This window comes from Talpa occidentalis, unplaced genomic scaffold, assembly GCF_014898055.3.
Source record: "Talpa occidentalis isolate TD23 unplaced genomic scaffold, MPIMG_talOcc4v2.1 talOcc4.8, whole genome shotgun sequence".
Lineage (NCBI taxonomy): Eukaryota > Metazoa > Chordata > Mammalia > Eulipotyphla > Talpidae > Talpa > Talpa occidentalis.
The window spans coordinates 28,532,516-28,551,580 of record NW_023605194.1 but is presented as its reverse complement, the minus strand read 5'-3'; the positions used below and the strand labels follow the sequence as shown (position 1 = coordinate 28,551,580).

The 19,065-nt window shown below is 45.4% G+C and overlaps 1 long non-coding RNA gene across 1 annotated transcript; it reads left to right on the top strand.

The window, feature by feature from the left end:
• Positions 1 to 379: 379 nt before the first annotated feature.
• LOC129145038 (uncharacterized) lies at positions 380 to 19,033 on the top strand. Its single transcript, XR_008550035.1, has 3 exons — positions 380 to 436; positions 10,162 to 10,383; positions 18,863 to 19,033. It is a non-coding gene; the product is annotated as an uncharacterized LOC129145038 (long non-coding RNA).
• Positions 19,034 to 19,065: the final 32 nt, after the last annotated feature.

Sequence of the window (19,065 nt, the reverse complement as noted above, 5' to 3'; positions counted from 1 at the left end):
TGCTTGATAAAACAGAAACAATGACGTTTGCCTCCAGGTCACTGTTAAAGTAAACTTCTGGCCTTTCAATCCAGGTGAGAGGAGTGAGCAGGAAGCCAGGCTGTGACCTGAGCATCAGGAAATATATTTCAGAGATGAGGAAGGCAGGGGCTTGTGCTTCCACAGGTAAGGGTGCCCACACCCACTCTTTCTTATGACAGGAGGCCTCTGGCAGGGTCAGTACAGGGTCAAACCTTCTTTTCGGGACAGTCCCAGGTGTAGATGTTCCAGACAGGTGCAAAGCTGAATGGACGCTGTTTTCTTCTCATATCCTGAGAAACATGCGTTTGACTTGTGGAGAACTTCCCTGTATGTTGTTTTTCCAGGTGCGAAGAGAGCCTTGCAAAAATATCATCGGAGTGTATCCAGTGGAGTCAAAGTGGGACAACTTGGAAAGGTAAGGTTTGTGGAGACACCTGGGATACCTGTTAGGAACGTTAGGAACATAACAGGAACATACTTCTTCTCCAAAAAAAAAAAAAAAAAGAGTGGATGAATTAGCACAAATACATGGCTGAATGAGAAACTCCAGAAGCTTCTCTCAGGATGGAAGGGCACCATCGTCTGTTTTCTGTGTGACTTTGACTCCTCCTATCTCTACATCATTCCAATGAGAGGTGAGAAGTGTAAAATGTCAATCCCATTTCAATTCCGCAGCTTTAAAACACCCCATTGTTCCTTATTGCCTGCAGAAGCAGATCTGTGTTTGGCATAGAAACCTTCCTTGTTCTGACCTTCCTCCCTGTCCCACCCTCTCTGCTGTCCCATCGCCCTGGCCTGCCTCTCACCCAGCAGCCCTCGCCCTTCTGGCACAGGGTGTTGCACCCCTCATTACTTCTTCTGGGAACACCCTTTCCTCCATTCTAGACTAGCAAATTCCTGCAAAGTCTTCTCTCCGAGGCATCCAACACAGCCCCCTGCTGTGGCTGTTAGCATCTTCTGCTGTAATTATTTGTATGTCTCTCCCATTACACTGTAAACTCCCCAGGAACAGTGATAAAATACTACTCTTTTACAGGCTTTCCTCCTGCCATTTAGTGCCTGGCCCATAATAAGTGCTTAGCAATGTTGGTTGAAGATTTTAAGTATTTCCCTTTTGAAATAATGAGCAGATGGGGGAAAAAAGTGTGGAACATGTTCTGCACCTCCCCCCCTTTGCTTTTCAGGGCCAGAAAGGGGAACCTTGGGCTTGCTTATCTGAGGATATGGCCTTGAGTGCATTCCATCAATTACTATATCCATCCTCTCTGGTTTGGGTGGGACTTGGCGGGGCTTTAATTGCATGCCTGCTTGTTTGGGGTAGGGAACGAGGTCCTGGGATTTCCTTTTCTGTAGCGTGTGGCTGCCATGATCCCAGGTCTCCTCATCCAGAGGACAGAGGCCTCCATCTGCACTCAGGCACATGGGGTCATTAATCACTCCCACCACCTGATTAAAGGAATTCTCCAGACCAGGAGAAAAAAGCATGCTATAAAAAGACTTTGAATTATAGAGTCCCTCTGCACCAATACTTCCAAATCAGGCAATTTATTGCAAACAACCAAAATCTCATTCTCAGGCCATTAACTAAAATAGGAAAATATCATCTTAAATTCTAAAAATAACAAGGGACACATTGTAATAGGTTTTCAGGTCTGGACAAATGGATGGGTGCTTAACATGATGGAAACCTCAAGAATTTGGAACCCAATTTTTCTTTTCCAAACCCTCTGACTTGGCGCCCACCATCTCTAGTCTGACTCCACAGCCTGACTATTTCATCTCTACGGTTTCATAGTTGCAGGGCCTCCCTGGGCTGTGGTGGAGGATGTGGGTGCTAAGGTGGTGGGCGTGGTGAGGTAACACATGAAGAGGTGTGAGCCTATATCCCTAAATAATGTACAGTGTTATAAACCAATGTCACCTCAATAAAAAAAAATTACTATTAAAATATTTTAATAAAATTATATTTTACAAACCTCAAAAAAAAAAAAAAGATTCAGGAGTGAATCCTGGAAATAAAGTCCTTTTTGATTTCACTTAGTTAAATAAATTCACTTGCTATTTGTAAGTGCCCTGCCTAAGGCTCCTTTGCTATGTATTTATTTTGCTTTTGTAAAAAGAGTCACAATTGAGCAGAGGAGAATGAATCCTGATGGGCGTGTGCAAGAGGCCTAGCCCCATGTCTGAAGCTGTCCTCAACACCACGGATGCCTCTTTAGGGCCAAATCCACAAGCCTTCTCACCTTCAGAATGGGCCTGGCTTGGCCTTGATCACTTGTTGAGGAGAGGACAGTAGACACATCTGGGCCTGGGTGTCTTCTTCCAGAGGCCACCAAATCAGGAGAGCCAGCCTTGGATTGAGAAGTGACACCTTGCAGCGCCAGCTCTAGAAGCAGCTGTGGTGGGTGAACGAGGGCAGTGTGGGGGTCCAGCCACCCTCTGATGAAGGGCCTCCCTGGGGGCCTGGTTGACTCCCATGAGCCATAAGCTCCCTGGGAGCCTATGGTCTGGTCCAGCCCACCATACACGCCCTGGGATGCCGGGGGCTGCCCCTCAGCATGCTGTGAATACCCTGGCATGTTCCCCAACTGCGGTGCCCTCACAGCCTCCCCAGGGAAACAGCACCCAATGCCCCTTCCTCAGTCACTTTCCCAGTATGCCCTCTTTGCAAATCCCCAGACTCAGAAATGACCTTTGTTCCCTTGTCATGTGGAGGGAAGGTGGTAGAGATGAAATTATCGATGCAATGTGTCCACACTGAGGAATAGTGAGTGATGTGTGATGCAGTCTTCTGGGACAGATATTTCCTAGTAGACATGAAGTAGTAGGAGATATTCAGTATTTTGAGGAGACTGGAATGAAGAGTCTTCTCCCTCATGGCTACAGGGAAAACCTCTGGAGAGGGAATAAAAGAAGATGAAATTATTTTATGATACTCCCCTTGAAGAAGGAGTGGTTCTATGCCCCCACAACCGCCCCTCCACCCTGCCCTTCTGCCTCTAACTTCTGATCAGTTTTTTGAGTGTGAGGGAGGCCTGAGCTGCCAATTCATCCTGGTCAGTAAGTCTTACAATTTAGTTGAAGCAACACTGAGTCTGGGATGCTGCTACCACCTGTTCTCCTTCCTAAGGAGGAGAGACAGGTGAGAGGAAGGTTGGGCGAAAGCCTGTACCCAGGCCCACAATCGCCTGCTCCTGGGCGCTGCTATTGTGGGACCAGCCACCAACCTGGTCTGGTCCACTGGGCCCTATAGTTCCTTCCAGCATATCCTCCAGGTACTTTCAGCATGCCAGCTCAGTCAAATCACCCTCATTTAAAGTGTTTCTTATGAAGACACATGATTATTTTTACTCTAACCCAAACTCATTATTATTTAAAAACTCTGGAGACCCCACTGTGGGGAACTCTCTAATCTCACCTCCTAGCAAACTTTGCTGCACTCACTGAGTTCCACTCCCACCAGACACCAATTGCTCCTGCTCTTGCCTCCACCTTCCCATGTTCTCTTCGAGAGGGCTCCTGCACCACAAACTAAGCTAACTCTGAGTTGACACCTCCCTGCTCTCTGTGGTTCTCCTGGGCCCCCCATGGGTGCTGTGGGCTCAGCCTGGAAGTACTCCCCGATGCTAAAGCCAAGCAAGTAGTTCTTTTCAACAAATTTCTCTGTCATAAGGCATAGACCCTGTTCAGTGTTCATGAATGTGTAACCCAGAGGTATAAGAAAGCCAACAGGAGCCATATAGAAGTTCATGTGCTGTCATGAAAATCTAGTCACTGACTTCATCATTGCCATCATCATTACCACATCATACCCTAGCCCTAACATGCACACAAGTGTGTAGATACACATGCACATCCATGCACACACCTAGACTTGTGCATGCACACATACACACACCCATCTCTAAGATCCTCCTGGACCATTCTGAAACCACTACTCTCGCCCATGAGTCTCCGCCTGGCCACTTACTGGACTCCTGACTCGGTCCTCAGCCTTCCTCTTTTGGATACTTGTTCGAGCATGTCTCAGCATGTAATCTTGGGCATGATGCTAATAATCACCTTGTCACCCAGCATTGTAATGTAGTGGACACGTTCCTGGGAATAGGGCTGGGTTCTGCTGCCTGCCACTACCAACAAGCCAATAAGCAGAGATAAGAAGAGAGTCTATAAGCACTTTTGTTTCTCATATCATTGGTCATTGATCTAGGAGAACCGTGGGCATAGAACCCTGAGGAGACTGTTCTCCCATGGCCAATGATCTGAGAGAATGGCAAAACCATTCTGCATCTCATCTCGAGCTGGCTGTTTTATAGTCAGTTTAACAAAACAGTCAAAATGAATTGGTTCAGGGCCTCCCTGGTGGCGCAGCAGTTGAGCGCTGCCTCAGCAGTTCCAGTTCAATCCTCGGCTGCCGGCGAGGGTCACACATGGCTCGCAGACCTCTCCTGCCATGTCTGCTGCTCCCCTCACCAGTGTATTTTGTCAGTCTGCCTGTTCTGCTCCCCACTCTGGCTCTGGTGGATTCTCTCACCCTCCCGCACTTCTGACTGTACCCAGTGCTTGTATAAATAAATAAATAAATCTTTTATAAAAAAATGAATTGGTTCAGCAGAACAGCCCATCATAGTTGGTGTCCTTGGTATTTGTCATGTTCAGCCTCCCTGTTCTCTGGACCTTGGTGCATCCTGGCCTGCTTGGTTAATTTCAGGTAGCTTCAATATCTGGCCCTCATTTAGCAATCATTGGGGTAGGAATCCCAGTTCAAAGCAAGAGTTCTAGTTTAGACAGAACAGATCATTGGTCATATAGTGTATGCGCAGCCTGTGCATGTGGGTATGTGCGGATTCCTGTCCTGGGTCTGGTGTCCCGCCATTCTCCCTTAACCCCTATCATTCAGACAATAAAAACAAAGCAATTCAAACATTCTAAGACAAATGACTGCATTGCTGATACTTCCTAAATAAAATAACAAACATGAGCAAGGATTTGAACATTAATTTGGCACTTTTGACAGAAAAGACAGAATGATAAATAGCCAACAGAGATGATAACCTTTGTGGCCCTCACAATGAAAAAGAAGATGGTTAAATCTTACATTTTTTGGCCATCCCAGTGATCTTTCCATCCAATGGATTATAGATTGCTTGATTCATCTGTCTAGCCGTCTGTCCTAGGGATGGTTTGAGACATAACTACCCGTCAATTTCATTCTAAGGCAGAGCCTAAAACAGTTCCATGTTTATGAAATCTTAGCAGGACATGTTCTCTTTTCCATATTTTCTGCTTTTAAGAGAAGATGCCCAAGATAAGGCAGGGAGGGGCCAAGTAGTGACGGCCGAGGTGAAGGTGCTATGGCACTGTGTGTGATTGGTAGCAAACATGGAAGGAAGAGCTGCTGAAACTTATTGGAGTCTTATGATCCTGAGCACACCTGCTTCTCTGTTTTCTTTCCCATAAAACCTTCTTTTCAGAACTCACAGACATGGTCTTCTCTGGCCCTGGGATGATGGGCATCATTTTGGACTAGGCAGGCCCCCCCCATTGCAACGTCATGGGGGAGGGCTCCTGGTTTAGAGTGATGAAAGCCTCAAAGCAGTGGGTCCTTGGCCTCCTTGCTTGGGACGGGTCACACAGGCAGACCAGGCTTTGAAAATGCAGGGGGTTGTCTGGCCCTAGTGTGTGGGTCCAGCCACCACGGAGACAAGGCAGCAGAAAAGATCTCCTGAGCCCACATGAGTGAGCATTCTCTCGGGTCCTCTTAAAATTCAGACTATAAAAAGATGGTGGTGGTCTGACTCCCGTTGCACATTTGGGACAAACATTTATCACGCTGAAGGGCTAGGGAGGCTGTTGTTTTGATCTCCTGTTTACATAGTCCTTGCTGCCGCAGCGTGCCAAGGAATCCATGTCCCATGCAGCCTCGGTGACCTCCTGGGGCCGGCATTGTCTCCTTGTGCCTGTTCCCGCCACATGTGTTTTTGCAGCTTTCGCAGTCTCCGCTCACGTGACTCGGTGGCCCTGGCTCCCTCTCGCTGGGCAGCAAGTGCACTCGTGGAGAAGTCTGTCCCTAACATCTGTGCCCAGCAGGGAACCAGGGCTGCTTGCCTGCTTAAGACTCTCACTATTCTAAACAATATGCTGGGGGCGTGGTATTTTTTCTTTCTTTCTTTCAAATTTCAAAGCACATTGTGTCTTCCAGATGGAGAATGCCAAAGTTGAATTACAAAATAAGAGTGGCCAATATGATTGCCTGGCAAGTTCCATCAGGGCCTTAAATGCTTTGCATGCAGTATCTCAATTAAACCCCCATTTTATAAATGAGAGACATTGGAGACTACTGAGGTCACACCAGGGCCAGTGAGTGGTGCTGCAGGGACGCCAGCATGGATCTAGGTCTGATCCTGAGCCTTTTTCTTGACTACCACATCTTAAACTGCTTTCTCCCACTCCTGTCACATCCACTTGTCCTGATGTTGCACCTCGGCGTGCCCTGTTTTATCTGTTCTGAGAGGCCAGAGTGGGCTGCAAATTTCTCCACGTGTGGGGCCTCAGAGACAAAGCTCCAGTGTCTCTCCTGCGGTCACAGGGCTTAGCTGATCCCCTGTGGTGGGAACATCGAGACCTGCAGACAGGCTTAGTATTTCCTCCTTCAGATGGCGTCCTGCCCTAAGCCCAGTGCTCGGAATCCCTGCAATCAAAAGCAGATGTGCTATCATGGAATCCGAAGCTCTGGGGTGAGCTGTGACCTTTGTGATCACATGGCGTTCATCCCCGAGGGCCCTGCTCCAGGCTGCTCTGTGAAACTTCCCCCACCTATTCACCCTGACGAGTTCTAAATATCTGGATTACAGACATTTCTGCTCTGGTCCAAATGAGGAAATGCTCTTATTCCCTTAAGAGTCTGATCACTTACCATCTTCAACCTGATTTCTGTGTCTTTGAACTTTAATATCCCCTCTGCACCACCGCCGTCTATGTGTTTAGGAACACCATTAAAGGCTGAGCTTGAAAACATTCAATACTTCTTTGAAGCACCTGGGTCCTTTCGGTAGGGACATACTTCCTGAGAAACATTGTGAAACATTTGCACTACTTAACCATCTTTGTCAGCAGCAAACATTTATTCAGAATCTACTAAGTACTTATGAGAGTTAACATGGGAAAAGATGATTCAAATATACAAATATGTTTTAAAAATATGCATATGATGTTTATTAGGCATTTTGTGGTAATCATTTCACACTGCATACAAACATCAAATCACTATGATGTAGACCTGAAACTAATGTTATGTGTTATATCTCAGTTAAAAAAATAGGTAAAAATGATCATGCATGCTTGGCCTCCAGGAACATATGAAGGGGACAGACCTTAACATTCTTACTGCTGATGTGAGGCCAAACCCAGGAGCGATGAGCTAGGACAAAAACAACGGTTTCTACCTGGGTGGGATGGAAGCACTTCATGGAGCAGTGACCTGTGACATTCCAGTTGATGATGAGTGAAACTTCAGTGGGTATAAAAATCACCCACAGAGGATGTTTTCCAAATGGGGGAAGAACCCAATGCATGGTGGACTGAGGAGTAAAAGACATCCTGCCCTACCCAGGAATTAGAAGGGTGATTGCACTGGGGGAAGTCAGGGGAGGGGGGCACAGGAGGGGCTATGTCAGTCTGGCCTCCAGAGGGTCCTGCAGCTCATGAGCTGGTCTCATCCACTGCTTCAACCTCCAGATTGTGGCCTGCTCAGAATATGGAAGCCATGGGTTGGTCGGGTTGCCTTGGCAGCAGTGTGGGTGCCATGGCTTCTTCTCTGGGCCATCATGTTCTCTATATGAAGAAAGAAACTTCTTTCTTAGGCAAGTAGTCCCATCTGATTGCCTTGTGTGCCCTCTCTGTAAGACCAGTGAGCACATGGCCCTGCCGTACTGTCTCCTCCCCTTCGGCCAGGCCCAGTAACAGCCTTGTTTCTCTCCACTCTCACAAACATTCTCTCTGTTTCTACTATGGCATTTCATTCATCCATCATGAGGATTTACAGGCCCACCTGTCTGCTTCACTTAAGTGGGAACTTTTAAGAGAGGGATGGTTTCTTACTTGTCATGCCCGCCTGGGTCACTTAAGACTGTGTTAAAGAGAGTCATTTATTCAAAATCATTGCTGAGACCAAAGGAGGCATACAACAATGTGGGCGGAGGACAAGAGGCTGGTGGGTGAAGAGTATGTCATTTTCTATTTCCAAGGAGGACTCAAGGCCATAAACATGAAAAACTGCTGGAGTCTCAAGGTGACAACTGAGACAGGGAAAAGCTATTAATGGGGCTCTGGCCCCGCTTCCAAGAGTTCTTCCAGTGGAGACAGGCTCTGAAAGTACATATGACCACTTTTCCCAAGCTAAAGATAAACATGGTGGAATGAATGCTTGGAAACTCAGCTTCAGGTCAGCCACAGTGGCCATGGGGAGATAGCAAACATTCATTAAATAGTTTCTAGGGATAAGACATTCAACTGGCTGCCATTAAGAGTGAGAGAAGAATTAATCAGGCCCAGATGAAATAAAGTTTCAAAGTTCCCAGGAGGACAGATCGAGCCCTAGGGAGTGTTAAGGAGGGAGAGTGTTTTCCAGCGTGGGAGAAAGAATTGGGCACTAAACTATGGCAAAATGTGTTTGAATATTTCTAAACCATTTTCCTCTTTTGCCATGATATTATTAGTTGGCACATAACTCTGTAAAGCCTGAGAAAATTAATCTCAAATCAGTGTGGTAGAATCAACAACTATAAATGAAAACTGTCATTGCGTACTAATTTAAGAACTCACAAATTCTTAAACTGAAGTTTCTTAACCTCAGTGCTATTGATATTTTTGTCTAGATTTCTTTATTGTTTCATAATGCTGTTACTAGAAGCCATACTGATCATTGTAGGGTGTTTAGTGACATCCCTGCCTCTATCCACTAGATACCAGTAGTGCCTGCACCCTAATTGTGACAACCAACACATATGTTGTCAAATGTCTCCTGGGGGGCCATGTCACCCTGAGTTGAGAACCATTGTCCGAAGCTCCATCAGAGAGCATGCCTACCTCTCCAGATACCTCCACGCCCTGCAGACACCAATTCTACCACATCTTCAGCTGCTACTCACTTTAGCTCAGATGTTGCCCAAGCACAGCAGAGGCAGTCTCTGTTCACTCTGCAGGCACCATGATCTCTCAAAAATCTCCCCACTCAGCTCTAGGTTCCTATGACTACCTCCATGTGCATTCCAAGGTTACCACCCAACTTAGAGGTCACCCACTGTGGCCATGGTGCTCACTCACTCAGCCCCAGTCTTCATTGTCATGGTGAAATGCCCATTTAGGGATTAACTTCCCTCATGGAATGCATGCCCCCCCCCACCCCACAATGGCTCTGTTTTACATTAGAAGAATTGTATGCTAGGCCTCAACTTCTCTTATCTATAAAAGAGCAATTAGAAAGAGCTGGTTAAACTCCCATCAGTGTCTCCTGGCTCTAGTTTGCCAGGAAGGAATAAAGGTGAGTGTTGTGTTCTTAGACCAAATCCTCTTCTCACCAGCAGTAGCTGCTCTGAGCAATTGGGCCTCTAGGAAGATTAGTTCTGAGCAGCCCTTTCACACAGAGAGGAGCCCTTCAACTTGGTCTGTTTTGGGGGGCACCCATAATTTCCAATGTCTGTTAGATGCTTAGACCCGCAGACAGGCCAGTTTTCATGCATATAAAAGCAATACTAGATGGAGGTCCATATATTTTCACAGAAATCCTGGCAAAGCTTCCAGCTGTTTTGCATACATCATTGGTTTGCTCTATCAAGCCTCCCAAACAGGAGAAGCCATGTCTCCCTCTCATACTTTGACATTTCAATGGGGCATGGAGACTGAAAAACCCTCAGTGTGTTTGCCAAGGACAGAGATGTATTTCACAGATCTTAAGGGGCCATGAAAAGAACACTCAATAACCCTTAAAAATTCCACACAGTGTGAGATGAAGTCCATGATGCTTTTCGGGTTGAGGCACTACTGCTTACTCAGCTGAAATGAGTTGACCAGCGCGAGTGCCAACAATAACAAAGAAAGTGTCATCTTCTGAAAAATTCCTTCTCTTCTCTATTCCTCCAGGTGGACAGCTACTGGGTGTCACAGACCCAATTTCCTAAAGTGGAGGCAGCTGCTTCTGGTAGCCTCGATGCTTGAGTGTAACCACTATGGACTTGAAATGCACCACCACCAAGAAGGAGCAGTGACTTGGGTTGCATTTGGTTTCAGGTGAATCCTGGCTGGTTCTCTCTGGGACTAGGAGTTCCTGGCCCAGTCTCCAGGTATTGAGAATGACCATCAAAGGTGAGTTTATGAGCAAGTGCTGCCATGTGGTCTCAGGTACCTATTCAAATCTGTAGTTGCAAATGTAACTTACATCCTTAAAACCTGTATTTCATCATTGTGGAAGTAGGGGTCCTGGTTATGTTAACAGTCATCCTCATCATAGAACTGTGAGATGACTGAGTTGGACGCTGCATGTGCAATGTTCTCAGAACTCCAGAAATATCAGATGTGTGTGTTTAGAACATGCATAATGTTTTTAGGTGGATGATGCCCCTAAACTTTCTGATATCATTCATGTTGTTTGGGATAGAGGCTGCTGCAAGAAGGAAGAGCAGATTGTAAAAAGTTTTTGTGCCAGCAAGCACAGGTAAGGTTATGTATCTATTCAGGCAGACAGGTAAAGGAGAGCCCCGGAGCCCTCCATGGCTTTTTCAGGCTTTAATGCTCTTTCTGTGCCAACTATTGTGGGGCAAGCCCACAGCCTGGCAAGGCAGGGAGGACAGGGAGCCGGGAGGCTGGCAGACCTATGTTTCCTTAATGTGCATGCTGACTGATAAAGAATTATATTACTCTTTTTCCACTTGTTGCTAGGAAACTCAGTGGCCCACCTCTAACTGGGTTATAGCGTCTCCTGGAATGCATTTCACCTGCCCATGCAACTTTTGATTTTTTCTATTTTCCTTATTTACAGTATCCGATTGCAGTTCTTTAATGTTTTTTACAATAGCTATTATATTTTTAAAAGTCACTTTAGAATGTTTTAGGATTGAGAAATCCATGAAATAGTTTAAAAGATAAATACAAATAATACATTATTTATAAAAATCAACAAACAAGAGAGGAACTGAGAATGTGTAAGTTTATGTGCAAGCACAGCATGAGATGATTCAGAAAATCTTTAACAGTGCTGATTAGATGTCTGGAACATCCGACTCGTTCCAGACATGATGCTTTCAGAATAATGACTGACAACCTCAAACACATCTGAAAAGAAAATATGGAATTGTCTAGAAGGGTTGATGAAGTACTGAAGAAATATGATTTACCTGGAAAAGTTAAGACTTGGGAGAATAATCTAGAATCCTTTGTATTTTTGCATAGCCACCACCAGGAAGAAAGAACACAATGAATCTATCTCAAATCAAGGACAGATTTAGATCCAATGGTTGGCAGCCAAAGATTTCAGAATAATGTAAAGAGCAGTTTCAAACAGTGGAATAAAGGCATCCAGCAATGTATTGGGGAGATGGGGGCAATGAGAGAGCAGAGCTTGCACTGCAGGGTGTGTGGGGTATTTTTCTCAAGGTTCTCCTTCCAAAGGGGGAGTCGACTCATCACTCTTTTGGCTCTGAACAATTTGATTTCCCTCCTGGGTCCCATTGTCCTCATGCCAAATGGCACATCGATGACCCTGTGGGCTTGATGAGCTAGGTGTCCCTTATTTGCAGAACACTTTCTATTAGGCAACGCATCATTTTCTAAAGTAAACATTTACCAAGAAATGAAGTCAGCTTGACTAGGTAAAGCACTATTGTGAGACACTCCTGCGACAGGGTGATGGATGTTGTTTGATCAGACAGTCGTGCAGCCCACTGCTCGGTCCCATTCTCTCCTTTCCACCAGGGGAAGAAGAAAAACACATCCGTCTATGGCATATTGCAGACCAAGACAAGGTTCCCTCGTTATTGCAGTAGGACCAACCTGGAGCAGAATGGCCAGGGGAATGAGTAAAAACAAACCGAGGAGAGAGCAGGGCAGCACGTTGATGAGGAAACCAAGAGGAAATGGAGTCAGCAAGGACTCCTGCATGTTTATTTCAGCGCTGAAGGAACATGGACCAAACCGGATGGAATTTCTGATTTATAAAGTATTTTAATGACATTACCTATTTCATATGATATCGGAGGCTCTGCTCTTTGAGCCAGATAAATAAACAGCAGTCTCCCAAGAGCTTTGGTCTAGATAGAAGAACATAAACGCTTACAATCTTCCTGCACTTAACCAAGATGTCTGCCAAAAGTTATTCTAGGAGTTTTGGACTCTCAGAGCTGGATATTGTGTATGGGGAAGGTGAGGGCCACACAGAACATAAACATTGCTATTCTGTATGTTTTCAAAAGGTGAAGGTTTTATGGTTTGACCAAAATCAACAAAAACATCACTGCCTGCTGCTACAGAAAATGTGTTTCTTCTTTTGTCTGTGTAATGGCTAAATAGCTCCACGAGGGCACAGCCAGTTCCTTAAGTGGACAAGATTCTACCAACCTATATAATCCCATGGCTCCCTGCCCTTCTTTGGGAATTGCAGGCTGACAGAATCTCCAGGAGCACAGGTCTGCCTCTTCACTTCACGTTTGTTTTCTTTTTTCAAAGAAGTTAATTCTTTCACTTGAGCAGATGCCAGTTCCAACTGAGAGCTCGCCTGGGGCTTTTCTGGCTCCAAATAGCTGAACTGAGTCATTGTTAGCAGTGAAGTAGTAGGCTTTATGCTAAACATGTGTTACCAGCTTGGAGTACACTCCTCCTTTGGTGTGTACCTGGAAGCATTGGTGTGTGTTCTCTCTACCTGTGCACTGAATGTAGACAGGTGCTTGGAACCTGCTGGCTGCTCAGCCATGCTATCCCCCAAAGGGATTCATGTGGATGCATATCATCTACTCTTCAAACTCCTCTAGTAAAGTCCCATCTGCCTTCCATGAACTGATTAAAAACTCAATGTCAGAATGTTTATAGCATTCAGTAGAGTGAATGCATGTCAAATTCATTGTTCCTCATGTCCTAGAAGCAAGGCAGCTCCCTAGCATTGTACTGGCCCCAAGCTGTCTCCTGGTAGAAGCTCGCTGAAAGGCGGACGATGACCAGCAGCTCATGCTAAAGCACTGAACAACCTAACCCACCTCCACTTTCTGTTGTAGCGATGTTAGCCCTTTATTTTATGCCAGAATCATGAATTACTATTCCTGATAAATAAGGACTTAAGGTACCAGCATCACCACTGGGATAAAGACAAAAGCAGTAGATTATTCCCATTTCCCTCAGTAAAACAGGTTAGCTGAATCCCTCCCACTCCTTTTTTTAAAATTGTGGTAATACATACATACTAGAAAACCTACCACCTTAATGATTTTTAAGCATGCAGATCAGAGGTTGGCAAGTGCATTCATATTGTTACAACCATCACCAACATTCATCTTCTGAACTCTTCAATTTCTAAAACTGAAACTCTGTACCCCTAAAACAATAATTCTTCATACCCCTCACCCCAGCCCTGACAAAACTCCTTTGCATTTTCTGTCTCTCTGATTTGAACACTCTAAGTCCCTCAGATAAGTGACATCATACACATCTGTTGTTGTGTGACTTATTTCACTTAACATAGCATCCAGGATGCATGAATCCCCACTGTTTTCCATGCAGGATGCAAATGGTGCCTACCTCTCTAGCACCCCCATATCCTAGCATCCTTGTCTCAAGCTGGAAAGAAGTCTGACTGGCTTTTTTTGAAGGTTGAATGGTGCCTCATTATGCTGTGAGCTAAACTATGCTTATAAAAGTAGGATTTTGCTACATAACTATGGAAAATATAAGCTTAAGCAAATAGGCATTTCCCCATTCATGTTAGAAGGTCAAGTTCGCTAAAAGGAAAAAGTCTGGGTAGATCAGCTGGTGGCCCAATTAGAAAGCTTGGAGACTTTCTGATCCCATGTTTTCATTCTCCCAAATGAGGGAAATCAGCAGCTGGGACGTATGTAGCCTGAGGGTCTGGGAACAAGGCGCAGGCCATCTGGTCTTTCCTGCAATGGAAGGTTGAGCTTTTTTAGTTGCTGAAGCCACAGGATTGAAGAGACTTATGGAGGAAACATGTATTTCCATAGTCTCTGCATCCACCATTACCCACCCAGCCAGTTGGGGCCCAGATGAGCCTGACTGCAGATACTGGGTAGAACCAGAGGGCCTCCTGATTACACTGCTGACAATGTCCTCTCTTTCCTCTTTTCTATCCTGTGGAGATGGGGCTCTGATTCTTTGATTTCTACCAGCTCAGGTGGTAAAATCTCCCCAGCCCCTGTTCGAACTGTTACCCTGCTATGGCCTCTGAGATGTGGGCCAAGGCAGCATCCCTAAGCACCAGGAACAGATGCATAAGCTGATGAGAAAAGTCATCCAACTGCAGGCTTCTCTAGAATCAAGGGGTCAAGTGAGCCTCCTCTGCAGCTCTGAGGATCAGCACTCCAACCCTGGGCAGGTGTTGTGTTGCAATCAGTGCGATCCAGTGCAATGGCCTGACCCAGCTTGCTCCCTGAACTCATCCCATCACTCTCCATGAGCTGCCCATTGGGAAGACAGGCAGGGAGCAGAGACCTCTGAGATGCAGTGCCTGCTTTCTACCTTGATGTCAGCTTGGAGTGGGATGCTTATGGGAGCACACAGCAGAGGGAGAAGTGAGGCAGAGCGTGTCTGGCACCAACCAGACCCCTTTCAGGAAAGACGGCCCGGGTCTGTGCTCAGATGGGAAACGGGCCTCCAGAGAGCATATGAGGAAGAGCTAGAGGCCGTCCCTTCTCAGCCCAAGTCTCTCTTTCTCTCTTGACTGAATCAAGCTGGACCTCCGTTGTTGCTTTCTTCAACCAAACCCACAAATTAAATCATGCTGAACTAATATCCCTAATATCCAAAAATCCATCAACAAAAATTAGGTTGTTGCTTGAAAAATTTCCCCCCCCAGGGGAGTGGGTGTGTTTAACAGTATTTCATAAATTATCTACAAGGAAATCTGAATCTTCCTTGTTCTTAGACGAGTCCTACAAAGACAGCAGGACACATATGGTCTCACACTGTGTGCGTGTGTGTGTGCTCGCATGTGGAGGCTCCATCCCGGCCCTGGTCCAGTTGGTCAGCATTTCAGAAAGAAACCTGACCCTCCCCATGACTAGTCCATTCTCCTCCTCCCATGCTGAAATTTTCACTGGGCACATTGCAGGATCTCTTTTCTATGATTGTTTTCTTGATAAACAGTCTATACACAGTGTTTGAATTTTTTAATGGTTTCATTGCTTCATAGTTCCTGGGAAAACAATGCCATAGGGGGAGCCTGAAAAATGAAGCTAGAAATAATTGGGGAGTGAATAAGGAGTTGCTTTTATTCTTACTCCTTGAATTCCAGGAAAGTGGGGACGTGGTACAGGCCTGTGCAGAACGAGCGCCTGGCAGCCGGCCCAGCACACAATGGGACCACGAGAGGGTCTCCAGCTCCCCTAGCAAGAAGGACAATGGGAGGCAGCAGCCATCCTGGCCCCATAGAGCGCTGAAGCGCAGACAGCCAGCTTGACAGGCACAAGCTCCATTCTTTATACCAGAATAAGGGCTCAAATAAAGATCTGGGCAATAGGTCCAAATTGCAGAACATATTTTTATCGGGGGATTTGCCAGATCAGCTCCCTTTGCAGAGTAGAACCTGGTCCTAGGAGAAGCAGCCACATCAGGGAGCCCAAGAACAGACTGAAAAGGACCTTGGGACTTGAGCCCTGCTTTGATCTCTTGCCAGAAGTGTCACTGGACCCTTGCAGTCCTCCTGTTTGACCCAGTGCTTCACCTGAACAGTCAGAGGAACAGTTTTTCTTTGGGGGAACATATATACAGTCATGGAGTAAGTGTGATAACATAAAAACTGAGAATTGAACATCTGAATGGATTAGCTACTGGGTCAGGGTAAAGCAATGACCCTTCATGCCCAGGAGCTCCCTGATACGGAGGCCTCCCTATGGGGTTGGCACCCCTGAGTCATGGGATCAGACACCTCACAACATAAGCTCCAACATCCTTCCCTTGGCTACGCCAAGATCCCTCATATGTGGGCACACCTCATCATGGGCCTATGTTTTGTTTCACACATATTTGTTTCATATCTATTTTTGAAGACCAGATGCTTTAGGAAGAGTGTGGTATGCACAGAATTGCATCCAAGCCATCCCAGGCACAGAGTATAGCATTAGAGCAGGAACTAAAGCAGAAGGCAGGGAAATTGAGCTCTGTGAAGCTCCAATGCAGGGGAAAGGAGTGAGGCAGCACTGCAAATGTGCTCACAGGACAGAGCTGCTGGCACTGAAGGGTACGGATGGAGACTGAATATCTGATCAGTCATAGTCCTCCCAACCCCCAAAGCTCTGCTATGGAAACTTCTCTACACCCCTCACTTCTTTGCTTAGTATCTGATTTTTTTTTTTTTTTTTTTTTTTGCTTGTCTTTATGGGCCTGACAAGGGCAATTGGAAAACCAGTCCATTTTGAATGGTCCACTCAGGCCCTGAGCCTCTTCTAGAAGATTCTGTTTCCCCGGGTTTGCTTAATTGGTCTGGAATTTTTGTTCCTGCTCCCAGAACATTAGGGCAATGACAAACTCAGAGTGGGCTGGGCCTGTTAGAGCAAAGACTGGGTCTGTCTTGCCCACTACTGTGTTCCTGGGGCCCAGGACAGCATCTGGCACAGTGTCAGTGCTCAACTAGCATTTGCTGACTAGGCAAATGGGCATTTGGGGCTGCTCATTTCCTTGGGCCTTGGAACTGGCAGCAGATTTGACATGGCCAGCCCTATGGAGGTCTTTCCAGGTGCATCTAGAACCTGACAGGTCACGTCTTTCTTCACTTATTACTTCTTTTTAGGTAAATTGGAAGACTTTAGTTTTCTCCCTGGGTTTCTACTGACACTTAGAAACCCTATGTCAGCATGTGTGAGGTGAGGTGGTTGTTTTGTAGGATATGGGAAACTTAATTTGGAAAATGGCTGGGTCTGGATGACTGATAACTGTCAGAGCAGACTATATTTCTGTGCCAAAGGACATTCAATGAAGGAACTGCTGAAAAGTGTTCTTTTACCTTCGCTCAGCTACTTATTCAGGAATACTGAGCTCATTTTTTCAGAATGAACAAAGAATCCAGAATATCTATACATCTATCCCTAGGTCTTACAAATTTAGTGTGATGATGGGTTTAATATCCCTGGTTTTATACATACATATTCATATTCATATACATATACATCTTCCTGCTTCTCAAGTCTAGTAATTTTTGATCATGTTACACTGTTGAGAGATTAGATTTTGTTTTCTTTCTTCAAAAGCTGTTGATTTTTGTTCGGGCAGGCAGTTTATTTATTTATTTATTTTTTTAAAGATTTATTTATTTATTTATTTATTTATACAAGCACTGTGTACAGTCAGAAGCGCGGGAGGGTGAGAGAATTCACCAGAGCCAGAGCAGGGAGCAGAGCAGGCAGACTGACGAAATCCACTGCTGAGGGGAGCAGCGGGCGGCAGGAGAGGTCTGCGCGCCATGTGGGACCCTCCTCTGGTGGCCGGGGAGCAGCCGGGGATCGAACTGGCACTGCAGAGGCCGCGGGCAGCTTCGCAACCCAGCGCTCAACCGCTGCGCCACCGGGGAGGCCCCAGGCAGTTTATTTATTGGTGGGTCAGCATATGTCTGTCATGGGTTGAATTTAACTGTTGTGAAGGCATATCTCCAATCATGCTTATCCTAAGGCTAAATAGCCCTACTCTTTTATTTTTATATTTTTATTTTTATTTATTTTCTTTTGGACAGTATTTAATTTTTCCCCTTAGGTATTGTCTCTGTAGTTCTCTCTCTTGAGGCATTTATTATCTAGGATCACAACCAAATGCCCTAGGTGTTTAGTGAGATCTTTCAACTCTTGCAGTTGGACTAGGTGACTTCTGGAATCTCTTTTTTTTTTTTTGTTCACAGTTCTCCAGTCACTTCCAGGTATCTAAGTCTTAGTGCTCATGTTAAGATTTAAAGGGATCCCTATGAATATTTGTTGGTTCCTTTGTCTAAGGCGTTCCCTTCTCTCCAGTTCCACAAACTCTAGCTCCTTCTGTTGCCCTGAACATCATTCTTTTCTATCTGACTAGTGAGGTCACAACTCTCTAGTTAACTTTGTTTCCTTGTGTCAGTTCAGAGAGTGCGTCCAAGGCTGAAAGCCAGAGTAAACATGAAACTCACCTGTTTCTCTTCTTCAAAACCCATGGCTTATTCTTAAAATAAGTAGTTATAATATTTTATCTCTGAACCCTTGAACCTCACCAACTGCTGTGGAATCATCATTGTCATCTTCCTGAAGGCCATGGGGATGGCATGGATGCAGAATTCCCAAGGAAAGACCTTGGATAGATAACCTAGGAGATAAGTAGGAAGAGTCTCTGCAAAGGTTAGAATCAGAAATGGATACTTCTTTCATCACCTGGCAGTCTATGATTCATGACTTGGAGCCACCAGTACAATTGGACATTCATGCTTAATCACAATTATTTTCATAATAAAATTACACCAGTGGATCACAGTACCCATGAAGTACATAGATGTACTACATCTGCACTGAAGTCTCATGTAGGGGTCACATGTGAAGTAATCTCAAGGCAAAGCACTTGGGCTTGAAAAATATTTGCTTCTGCATTATTGACATCTTGAGACTTTGTTTTTCTTTAGGAAGAGCAAGAAACTGTTATTACTATCTCTCAGGACAATACAATCACACATCAGCTCTCAACCCTGTTGGTTACCTTGGCAAGTGTCTGATGTTTCCTTTGGCATCTCAGTGACTGAGTTGGGAGTGGACAAATTGAGTGAGATGCATATATGCATCAATCCACATTTTGTTCAAGAAGTCATGGGAGAATTAAAGTGGAGCA